General features: G+C 34.8%; 1 protein-coding gene across 5 annotated transcripts in view; it reads right to left on the bottom strand.

The window, feature by feature from the left end:
- aplp1 (amyloid beta (A4) precursor-like protein 1) overlaps nt 1-10,343 on the bottom strand; it is a 57,074-nt gene that overhangs the window by 40,613 nt on the left and 6,118 nt on the right. The gene's annotated exons all lie outside the window — the stretch shown is intronic.

Genomic DNA, 10,343 nt, shown 5'->3' with positions numbered 1-10,343 from the left:
TATATTTGTAGTGATAAGATTTAACATTATTATCACTAAAAAAATATATATTGTGTGCAAAGATTCATCACATAAACTGTAACTTAACCTGTTGACCGGCCCCACTAATATAACCAAAAGTGAATTTTGAAACACCTTAAAATGCATAAAGGGTGTAGCCTGCCTGCCATATAAAATTGTTGTAATGGGGGGCAGTTCACTGTTGCAGTATGAGGCTGCAAGTTTGGAATCACGACATATCTGACGCAGAAGGGCCATCACAGTTAACAAAAGTAATAGTAAAAATAATCTTTACTTCCCATCTCATAAGGTAAAGCTACAGTAGCAGCAAATAGATAGAATGTTCCTTTTTTTTCCTCCAAAGAAACTGTATAGTGATCTTTTGCATTTTGACATTAGAAATAGGAAAAGAAAAATGAAAAGGCATCTAGTGTGACTTTCTAAGATCATATATTATGTTTTCTTGAGCATTCCAAAGTCAATTTTATGCATATTTATGATGTAGGTTTGCCTTGGCAATTCAGAGCATTAATTTCCTATGAAATATCACTTGTTTTCTTCCAACCTTTAAGAAAGCCACTTGCCTTTGATTTGACTCTGCCTCTCATTGTGTGTCCATTTCATTACATTGCCCAAGAGCTGTTGCAGCATCATTATCACACCACCCCTGGCATTTAGTCCAAAACCTCTCTCAGCCAGGAAACACATTTTTTTGCATCTTGGATATAAGCTAAAAAAAAGTTGCTGTGACTGTGCAGATCAAGCACTGAAATAGCTAATTTGTCTTAACTTTGAACAGAAATAAACATGCTGCGTCTCACATCACCACTCACTAAAAGTGGGCATGTTGCTTACTGGGCAGACGCGATGTATATTAGGTAGGTGGTTCCCAGGGGGATTGGTTTATGACCGCTCTAAACTCTAAAAAGGAGATGCCGCTCCAACTTAAATCAATTCCTTTAATTGGTAACAAGTAATTGAATCAAATTGATCCAACTAAATGTATTAAGTTTATAAATTAAGTTGGGCAAACTTATTTTAAAGGTATAGTATTTTATAGGTATCTGTGATTCTGACATATTGTTTTCTTTTGAAAAGTAAGCTTGATTGAGCGATCCAAACAGCAACTTTTAAACAGAGACTGCATGAGGAGAAATGGGCTTGTGCATGCTCTCACATGTTTAATTGGCATTTCCTCTCGGGAGCGGGTACAGGATTGTATGGAGCTAAATCGGTCTTAATTTTCACAAATACACATATGTGATTCATACATGCACAGGACAAGCTTCACACACACACAGCACGATTCCAGCTAGCACAAAACAATTCACACACACTGTAGCTTTAATTGGGAAAATTGAGACCGATTTAGTGGAGAGTGCAGTTTATTTAAGTTGGAGTTGCATTTTCTTTTTAGAATGTATACAAAGATCTGTCTTGGCCACTCTTTTTTTCCAGGATAGGGAGGGACTGCCTCTCATAGAGCGAAATTCATGTGAATTAGTCAGACATGCATGAAACAAACAAACTATCACTTTGGGTTTGATTTTTTTTTTTTTGAAGGGATTGCATTATAACATATTTAAAATGTCATAAAATGTGTTTTTGCATTATAAATTACCTTTAAAACATAACTTTAACTTGTGACTTAATCTCGCAAAATAAGTGCACAAGCTATAACTGTGAGTCCATAGTGCGTGGAGACTTATTTTTAAAAAAAGGAGGTGAAGTAGTTCCCAAATTACCCAGTTGTGTTGACTATTAAAATCCTGTGATGGTGCACTCTCTTTAAACTCAGGGGTATGACTTTTTAGGTTTCCAATTAGAAAAAAATAATAAGGGGAAGTTGGAACTCAACAGGAAACCTATTGCTTAGTATTTCAATATGGCTGTGTGCAAAGGTAACACAAGGTTATAAAAGGCATTTAGTAGAATTTGATATGGGGTCATTCATGCTGATAAGAACGTAACCAATATTAGCAGTGAGCAGATTTGATGTAATCTGGGGGGGGCAAGTTTATTTTGCTAGGGCTCACAAGCAATAATGTATAGGTAATGATATGTATATATGCAATACTATGTTATTAGAGATTTATTTTTAAAAAATCCAAGCTAAATCAAACAGAAAATGTTAAAACTCATAGCAGACTATATCTTTGTCATCACAATTATAACACTATGGAGATTACTCAATGTACCTTTATTAAGTAAAATTGGTTAAAATCTAAACATTTAATTTTAAGCTATTAAAACATTTAAATTTATCTATATATAAACTGCTAATGTTTATAGTTTTCTCATTCTCAGTAAAGACATATAAAGCTTTTAGAAATACTCTGTATTTCAAAATTCAAGCCCTGACAGGTGGTCCGTGATTGTTTTAAGTAATTTCCCTCTGGGATTATTAAAGTATTTCTGATTCTGATTCTGATTTTGGTGCCCAAGCAGCAACTTAGTTCACCTCCGCCTTGGTCCAGCTCTGGCTTGGTTCATATACGATGTAGTGAAGGGTAGCCAAAATTCAAAATACACAGTGGGTTCTAGTTTGGGAACAGTGGGACCTGCTATATTCCAGTCTTCGATTAGAACTCTTTCAACTACACACTGATTTTACAACCAATTTCTATCTCCAGACAAATCTGTGAAGAGGAGGCTTAACCTGTGTCAAATCTGTTTGGACAGATTTACCTGAGAAATTAATCTATCCTTCAACAGAAATGTAAAAATTGTATAAAATTGTAAAATCATTTTGTGAGAATGGAAAGGACATTAAGATTGATTTCTTAACTTAAAATAGTCAGATAGAGAAAGTATTAAATATACAAAAAATACATGATAAAAAAAAATGTCTAAAGCATTTATTTTGCAGTTTGCTTGAATAAGAATGACAACTTAATATATATTAAGTTGTCATTCTTATACAAAGGGTAGTTTTGCAAGAAAGTAAAATATTTCAAATAATTATTATAATTCCCTCAGGTTTCAATTAGGGCTAGGCAAAAACTGCATTTGCATTATGGTCAGAATTTTACAAAACACATATTTAAAATAAGAGGCACTTAATTCTGGTCTTGTTGCATTTAACAGGAGTAAGATCCTGACTTTTTACTCCAGCCTTTAGGTGGTAATATGCTTAAAGTGGGTTTGCTATCACACAGAAGGAAAGAGAGAGTTGCAGTTAGGGCACAGATCCATGCATGCAGCAAGCATTTTCCATACAACAGTGAAGACCTGCAGCAATGGACACTGGACACACAAGTCATGCAAACAATGAAAGCCTGAAGGGGCACATGGTGGTTCTCTCTACGTTGTGGAGAGAAACACTAATCTAATGCTTTTAGTTATTGCAAAACACCAGAAATGCTTGAGGTATTGCAAATGAAAATAAAAACAAGATTGCAATTGGATTGGGTTGGGGGGGGGAAAAAAATCACAATTTTAGGGAAATCATTCAGTCCTAGTTTTATTGTGACACTGCTACTATCTATTTTTCTTTTTGGATTGATTCCAACCATTTCAAACATTCTTTGGTGCTTAAAAGATTTTTTTAACCCATCTTGAAATAGTATCCAAACAGTCTCCTGCTTTCATTCTCAGAATGTTGACATAGTTTGCTTTTCAGCTAAAACATTAAGAACTGAATTAGCAACATTGCTTTTATCTCATTTCCTCTGGCTAAAACCTCCCTGCAGAATGGTCTTTTAAAAGGAAAATAGTTTAATCCCCAAATGAATCTAGAAAAATAACCACTTAGCAGAGCATGGAAATTCCATTTATCTGAATTGCTTATTTTTTCTGGCCAAAGCAAAAGCATGTTTACATTTCTTACTATTGGAGCTTGACCACCGCTAAAACAACATATTTCTGGAACACCATCAAAACATTTTTTTTTCACAGCATACTGTGCTACAATCATGGGTTTTACATGTGACCATGTCTGTGTACACAAGTAAGCAGAGTCATACGTTTTAAGAACATTTTGTCTCAAGGGAAGGCAATAGTCTGAGGCTTATTGAGGGAAATTTACCCTCTTTGACAGAAAAAAAATCATAAAGTGCTGCAGGATATAATTATAAAGAAAAATAACTTGTTACTTTAAAGGGTCATTTCAATTAAATTTAACACCAAAAACATTAATTTTTTTCAGTAATGAAGATAGTTAATTAGAATTTACCTTTCTTATTTTCTAGAATTTGTGGGACGTAGTTGGAGGGTAGCCCTCCATAAAAAACAAAATGCATTTCCATCTATGGAGTACAATTATCCTTTCTAATAAGAAGAAATGCTTTTTTGATTAAGGAAGCTATGATGTTTATAACACTGAACCAATGTGTGCAAAAAATGTTATTCTAAATGAGTAATTTATTTAATTGGGTGCATTTTTTCTTGAGTTGAGGAGGGAAGTGAGACACTTTGCCAATTAAATAAGACAATTTACATTTTAAATAAGAAAAAAAATGCAGTTTATTATTTTAAGTGCATAATATCTAATTAAATTATTTATCTTAGTAAAAATCTATCTTAGATCATCTTATTTTCCTACCCAAATTAATGGTAAAAACACTTATTTTAAGACATTTTTACTCATTATCAGAACATTTTTGCATTTTTGTATAAGGTCTGCTAGGTACACACCACAGACATTTTTTTTTAGGGTTACTGTTTCTTATTCACTGTGAATAATCTTTAGCTATTACAGTGGCTAAGATTCATGCAAGAGACGAGGTCTCTATCATTCCATGTAACCTCATCACACTCTGCTCACGGCCATGTTCCCTGTCTCTGTACATTTCTCCAGTTTAGATAAATAATTTATCATAAAGTAAAACCACTTAACACCAAAGTAGGAAAAATAACATTTTTAAAGGGTCTCAAATAAACAGGAAAAAAAATCCATAGCATACAGGAGATGCAGTAAATTTCAGTTCCCTGAAATTAAAAGAAAATAGAGACAAAATGTAGAGAAGGGAAAGAAAAAACAAATGAGGGAGTTGGCATGAATTATTCAAGAACAATGTCATACACAGACACACCAAAAATATGTCACTGGTCACTGAGCGCTGCTGGGGCGAAGTGAAAAGACTAGCTTGTGTAGGGGAGGGGATAATGAGGACCTCTGGGATGTAGTGTAAAATAGAGGAGGTTGGGATAGATAAGGAGAGGATGAACGAGGAGGGGGAGGTTCAACCAAGGAGGAGACAGGCGGGTGGAATTTCCTTTGTGTCTAATTTATAGGAAGGGAGAGGAGTGGACCTTGATGGCAACAAAGGGGGGCAGGGTAAATAAAAAAATGGTGGGATGAAGAGAGAGGGAGGATGTCTGGGTGTTGAGAGGGGTTTGTGACAAGTGCTGACGCTGAATCATCACGGAAGAGCTAAAGCTTTTGCAGAGCTTTAAATAATTTATGGAACTTCTGCAGAGTGCCATTTTTTTTAAAGCAGCAAGTGTTCAGTGAATGTGCATATCCTCTATCAGAGATGGCCGCCCGTGAAAAATATGCAATCTATGTGAACAGGGGGCGCTGTGAAAATGTTTTTTATTTCTTTTGGACAAAGACATATGAGCCTATAAGCCTATTTAAAATAAAATAAATAAGAATAAATAGATTCACTATCTCATTGTCATATACACTTCAGTGCATGTTACCAGGGTCTACACAGACATCATTAATCACATTGATCATGAATCAGTTCTCAGGTGTGCTATTAATTAAACTTCACAATAGAAAACCTTTCAGTGGTTGGGCGTGCAGGTGGTGCAGTGCTTAGAGAGCAGAGCCCATGTACGGAGGTCTTAGTCCTCGATCGCCGACCCGGGTTTGAATCTGACCTGTGGTCCTTTGCCGCATGTCTCTCCCCCTCTCAAACCCCCTTTCCTGTCAGCCTACTTTTGAAAAAACAAGCCACTAGTGTTGTAAAAACTTAAAATTGTCTCTAGGTATGTCTTTTTTCCGACTGCTTTCAGACAACACAAAATATGATCAGTCTCTTCCACATAATGCTGCCACTGCCATTTAGCAAACCAAGCCGTTGCCACAGAACGTGAGAACGTTTCATCACCACAACGCTATGCAGGAAATTTTAAGCTGGATGTTGGCTGGAAGGGCTTGTCTAATCCATTCATGCTAGGTTGGGTTGCTGGTGCTGGGATTGTGTTTGTTGTTGCAACTGCCATCAGAACTGCATGGACAGTTTCCTTACTCTGTTTTTATGGTTGCGGTATTAGTATTCTTCTTCACTGGTGTTGGTTTTCCAAAAAAAATTAAACATTAAACTATGTAATGTATCCATAAAAATGTAAAAATGTACTAGTCTCCTGACGCGAACTGGAATCCCTCAGCCATCCCTAGCTTGCTTGATGTTGATTTGACATCATAACTTCTGTGAACTTGTGTTAATTAGCGATTAGCCCCTTAAAATAATTAAATTTAAATCCAAACACATGTAATACTAAAATAAAAACGTTAAAATCCTTTACTAAAATATTCATATGAAATTTATAAATTGTGCAAAGTATTTTTAAGTCACCCTATACATATATATATATAAATATATATATATATATATATATATATATATATATATATATATATATATATAAAGAGAGAGAGAGAGAGAGAGAGCGAGCAAGGGTGAATTTCTCTAAAATGATAAAAAAAATTCATCAAATCAATCAAAAAGTAAAAATTTTGTTTAGTGTTTGAATACTTTTTATTATATTTAAATAAATAAATATAATAATATTCACATAAAGCGTTTCCATAGAGATATAACTCTCATTTCTTCTTTTTAGTTTTAAGTATGTGCTGAATTAAAGTGATGGTGGTGGTACATGTCAGGATGAACCCAACAACCCCATAAACCCTGAGGGTGACATCGGGAAAACATTGTGTTTTCATGTGACTCCATGCTCCTCTTTATCACAGGGTTCTTCCGAAGCGAATGCCAACTGGTTTACAAAGGTCCTCTGAGAGCCTACCTAAATTGCCAAGAGCAACCCCTAGTATCCCTACCAGTCCTCAATCTCTGTTACTGTTCTCACTCATCCTCAGCATAGCGGGCAAATATTATCACCCTGCTGCAGATGTTTTATTTGGGGGGATGGGGTATGTTAAAAAGCACTGGCTGCAAAAAGACTAAGAAGTTCAATTTCTCATGACCTTTACAGAAATACACCAAATTAGGCTTACTGAGGCAGCCATGCCTGGTGATAGGACCTGAAGCTGCTCTAATATCGCAGCCCCTACAGACACCAGAATGGAGGAAGAACTGGAGGTCATCGGAATGACCATATTGGATTGCTTATCTCCCTACACACCTTGGAAAAATGATGAATTGCAAACATACAGCTTTCGTTATAAAGTCTTCCGAGCTTAAAGTTTGGTAGTAAATGACTAAAAGTCCTGGATATGAAAGTGTATGTTTTAAGCTTCCACCACTTTTACAACATTTGCTTGGCAGCAATTCAGGTATTCAGTAGACGGCAAAGTTCATATCAACTGACTATACCTGCATAATTTGAAACCTCTCATTCCACTGTAAAATTTCTCAATTGCCCTATGTCAGTTTAGAATAGGTCACTTTTAAAATGAGATCTTGTGATTTATTGAGATTTTCCTGTATAAATAAATGTGACTAAATAAACCTCAATAAATAAATAGTCTCTGGGGATTTCACAGCTTCATCATTTTGCACTTTGGCAGATTTAGTCAGTTCTAACTAATGCCATCTATCAATTCGCAGGAACTATTCAACAGGCAACTGCCAGGGGACATTGTTTTGGTCTCAATGACAAATGATAATTTAAAATTATTTACAGTCAATTCTTTCGTACAGCGCCAGTCTCAACATTATACCCCGCCAGTGTTCAAAAAGCACAAAGAGGGAAGTAACATAAGAGCAGTGCATTTAAGTAAAATAATAATGGTATATACAAGTAAGACCGCAAATCAAGAGATGAAAGAGTTTGAAAATGTCTTAGAGGGGTGGGTAATGAAAAGGTGCAGATTTATACCTACATTTGAACATAAAAGTAGCAGAATAAATCCCTTGAGACAGTCTTTCTTCTACGTGCTTTTTGTCAATCAGCACAATGCTTGAGCAACACTGGCCCTGAAACAATCTGGTTCAAAAAAATCTCTGTGTGAAAGTAAACTTTGCAAACGGAAGGTGTGACTTTACCCACTTTAAATATTACTTGACCAGCAGTGTGCATGTGCCAATAGTCTGCTGCAAGGAGCATGAATCTAATGAATACTTCAAGCAAGAGGTGAATTAATATCATTTGGGTGTGAAAAATGGAAAAAAAAGATAGTAAGAGAAAATTTTAGGGTAATAATGTCTATTTAGTTAAATTACACATGGAATTTCCACATGTTTATAGCCACAAATCATGGCAAGCATTGCATTACTTAAATAACATTAAACCTGATATACAATGGTTTGTATGTAGGTCTGAAATAGGGGTAGGAAGGAAAAAAATGTCAATTCAAAGGTAGATAATAGGGGTACGTGTTTAAGGGACAAATTAAGCTGCAGTACCTCAAACATTTAGCAGCAGATATAAAATATGACATTTTTAACACCAGTACCTTAAACTGTCTGAATTAATCTAAATAATATTTTTTTTTACATGTGCCAACAACCTCATTTAACAGGTAAAAAAGTAGCAGCTACATTTCTCCCTTACTGCAGGAACATGTAGGCCTAGCACTTATTTCATAATGACTCTGCAAGATCTAATCCAGATCCTGTGTGTGGGGGTGGGTGTATGTGTGTGTGTGTTGCACTAGTTAAAAAAAATCAGAGCGGAAGCAAGATTAAGAGGGGGGAAAAATGTGAAGCTGTAAAGAGGTATATTCTATGCCCACTGGCACACACATACAATGGATAATACAGAGTATGCGGAAATCCATTAATGGAACCTGATTATCTCTAAAATTAATTGAGTGTAAGGTGGTGTGTGCAAGTGTGCCACTGTGAGAGTTATCTTGTTTTTCTTATCTCCTTTTCCCAATTTCTTTTTTTTATATATATAAAAACAAATCCCCTTTATCACTGCCCTGAGAGGGGAAGTGAATGATTCTGCTTAAATCTATGCAACCTAATGTATGCAGAGTCAGGAAGGGTGGGATAGCATGACTATTTTTATCTAATCTCCAGCTGTGTTTAATGCGTCTTCCTATATTTTTCTTTCAATTCCTGGTAATTTCCTTGCTTCTGTTTAGCTCGACAAGCAGAAAAACAGCTGGCTTATTCTTTTCTCTTTTTTTTTAGGACATGGATTGATGCCATTTTGAAGGCCAGCGGTTTTCATGTTTGGGTCATCATTTTCATTATTCTTATTGTCTTCAACAAACGATGATGAAGTAAATGGATGAAATAAGAAATACAACAGGGTGCAATGATTATCTTAAAATGCTAAACAACTGTGTTTATAACTTTAGTTGACATTTATTTGAACAATTGTATTAAATTATGACATTAGCCTTTAAACTGGCAATTGTCAAACTAACACTATTTTCAAAATTGACATATTGACCTAATAAATGTTTGAAAATGTGACAAATAATAATTAACTTAACCTTTTCTTTATGTTGAAAACCTTCAACATATATATGTTTAACCCAATCCAGTTGTTTTAAATCAAACAAGATGTAGTGTGACCAAACTATAGACTGAGTGGGTAATAAAACTAATCCAGATTGAGTTGTTTATTTAAAACAGAAATTTTCAAATAGTATAGAAATAATCATTTCAACTTTCTATTTTGTTCAGAATTTATTTATTTTGGCCAAAATATTTACAGAAAAGATCACAGTTTGGTGTGTGTTGGTAAATGTATAACTTAAAGGTATAGTGGAGGATATTCTTTTTCCGGGTGGATGATCAAAATAAGTGGTCTGCCTAATTGTCATTAATTCAAACGATATGTTTTTACTTACCGGTGGTGAGTCTAACAAAGTGGAATAATTGCAAATCTTTTGTAAAGATTTAAGTAAGTAGCTTTTAAACAGAGTGTGCACAAGAAGAAATGGGTTAATGCATGCTCCCACATGTGTTTAATATGGGTTCCCTCCTGGGAGCGGGTACAGGGTTGTGTATGTGCATTTTTTTTTTAAGTTGAGAGGTGGAGAGGCTTTTCATAAATTCGCAAAAATCCTCCACCATACCTTTAACCAAAATCAAATTAAAATTCGCTTTTATTGTGGTCTCTCATATAAAAAAAAATATATATATATATATATGGATTTATATATATATATGGATTTATATATATATATATCTATATATATATATATATATATATATAGATATATATAAAAGCAGAGAACAACCCAGACA

The sequence above is a fragment of the Cyprinodon variegatus genome, unplaced genomic scaffold (genome assembly GCF_000732505.1).
Source record: "Cyprinodon variegatus isolate N-32 unplaced genomic scaffold, C_variegatus-1.0 Scaffold143, whole genome shotgun sequence".
Classification (NCBI taxonomy): Eukaryota; Metazoa; Chordata; class Actinopteri; order Cyprinodontiformes; family Cyprinodontidae; genus Cyprinodon; species Cyprinodon variegatus.
Note: the sequence above shows the minus strand (reverse complement) of the source record. Positions and strands in the feature narration are given on the sequence as shown.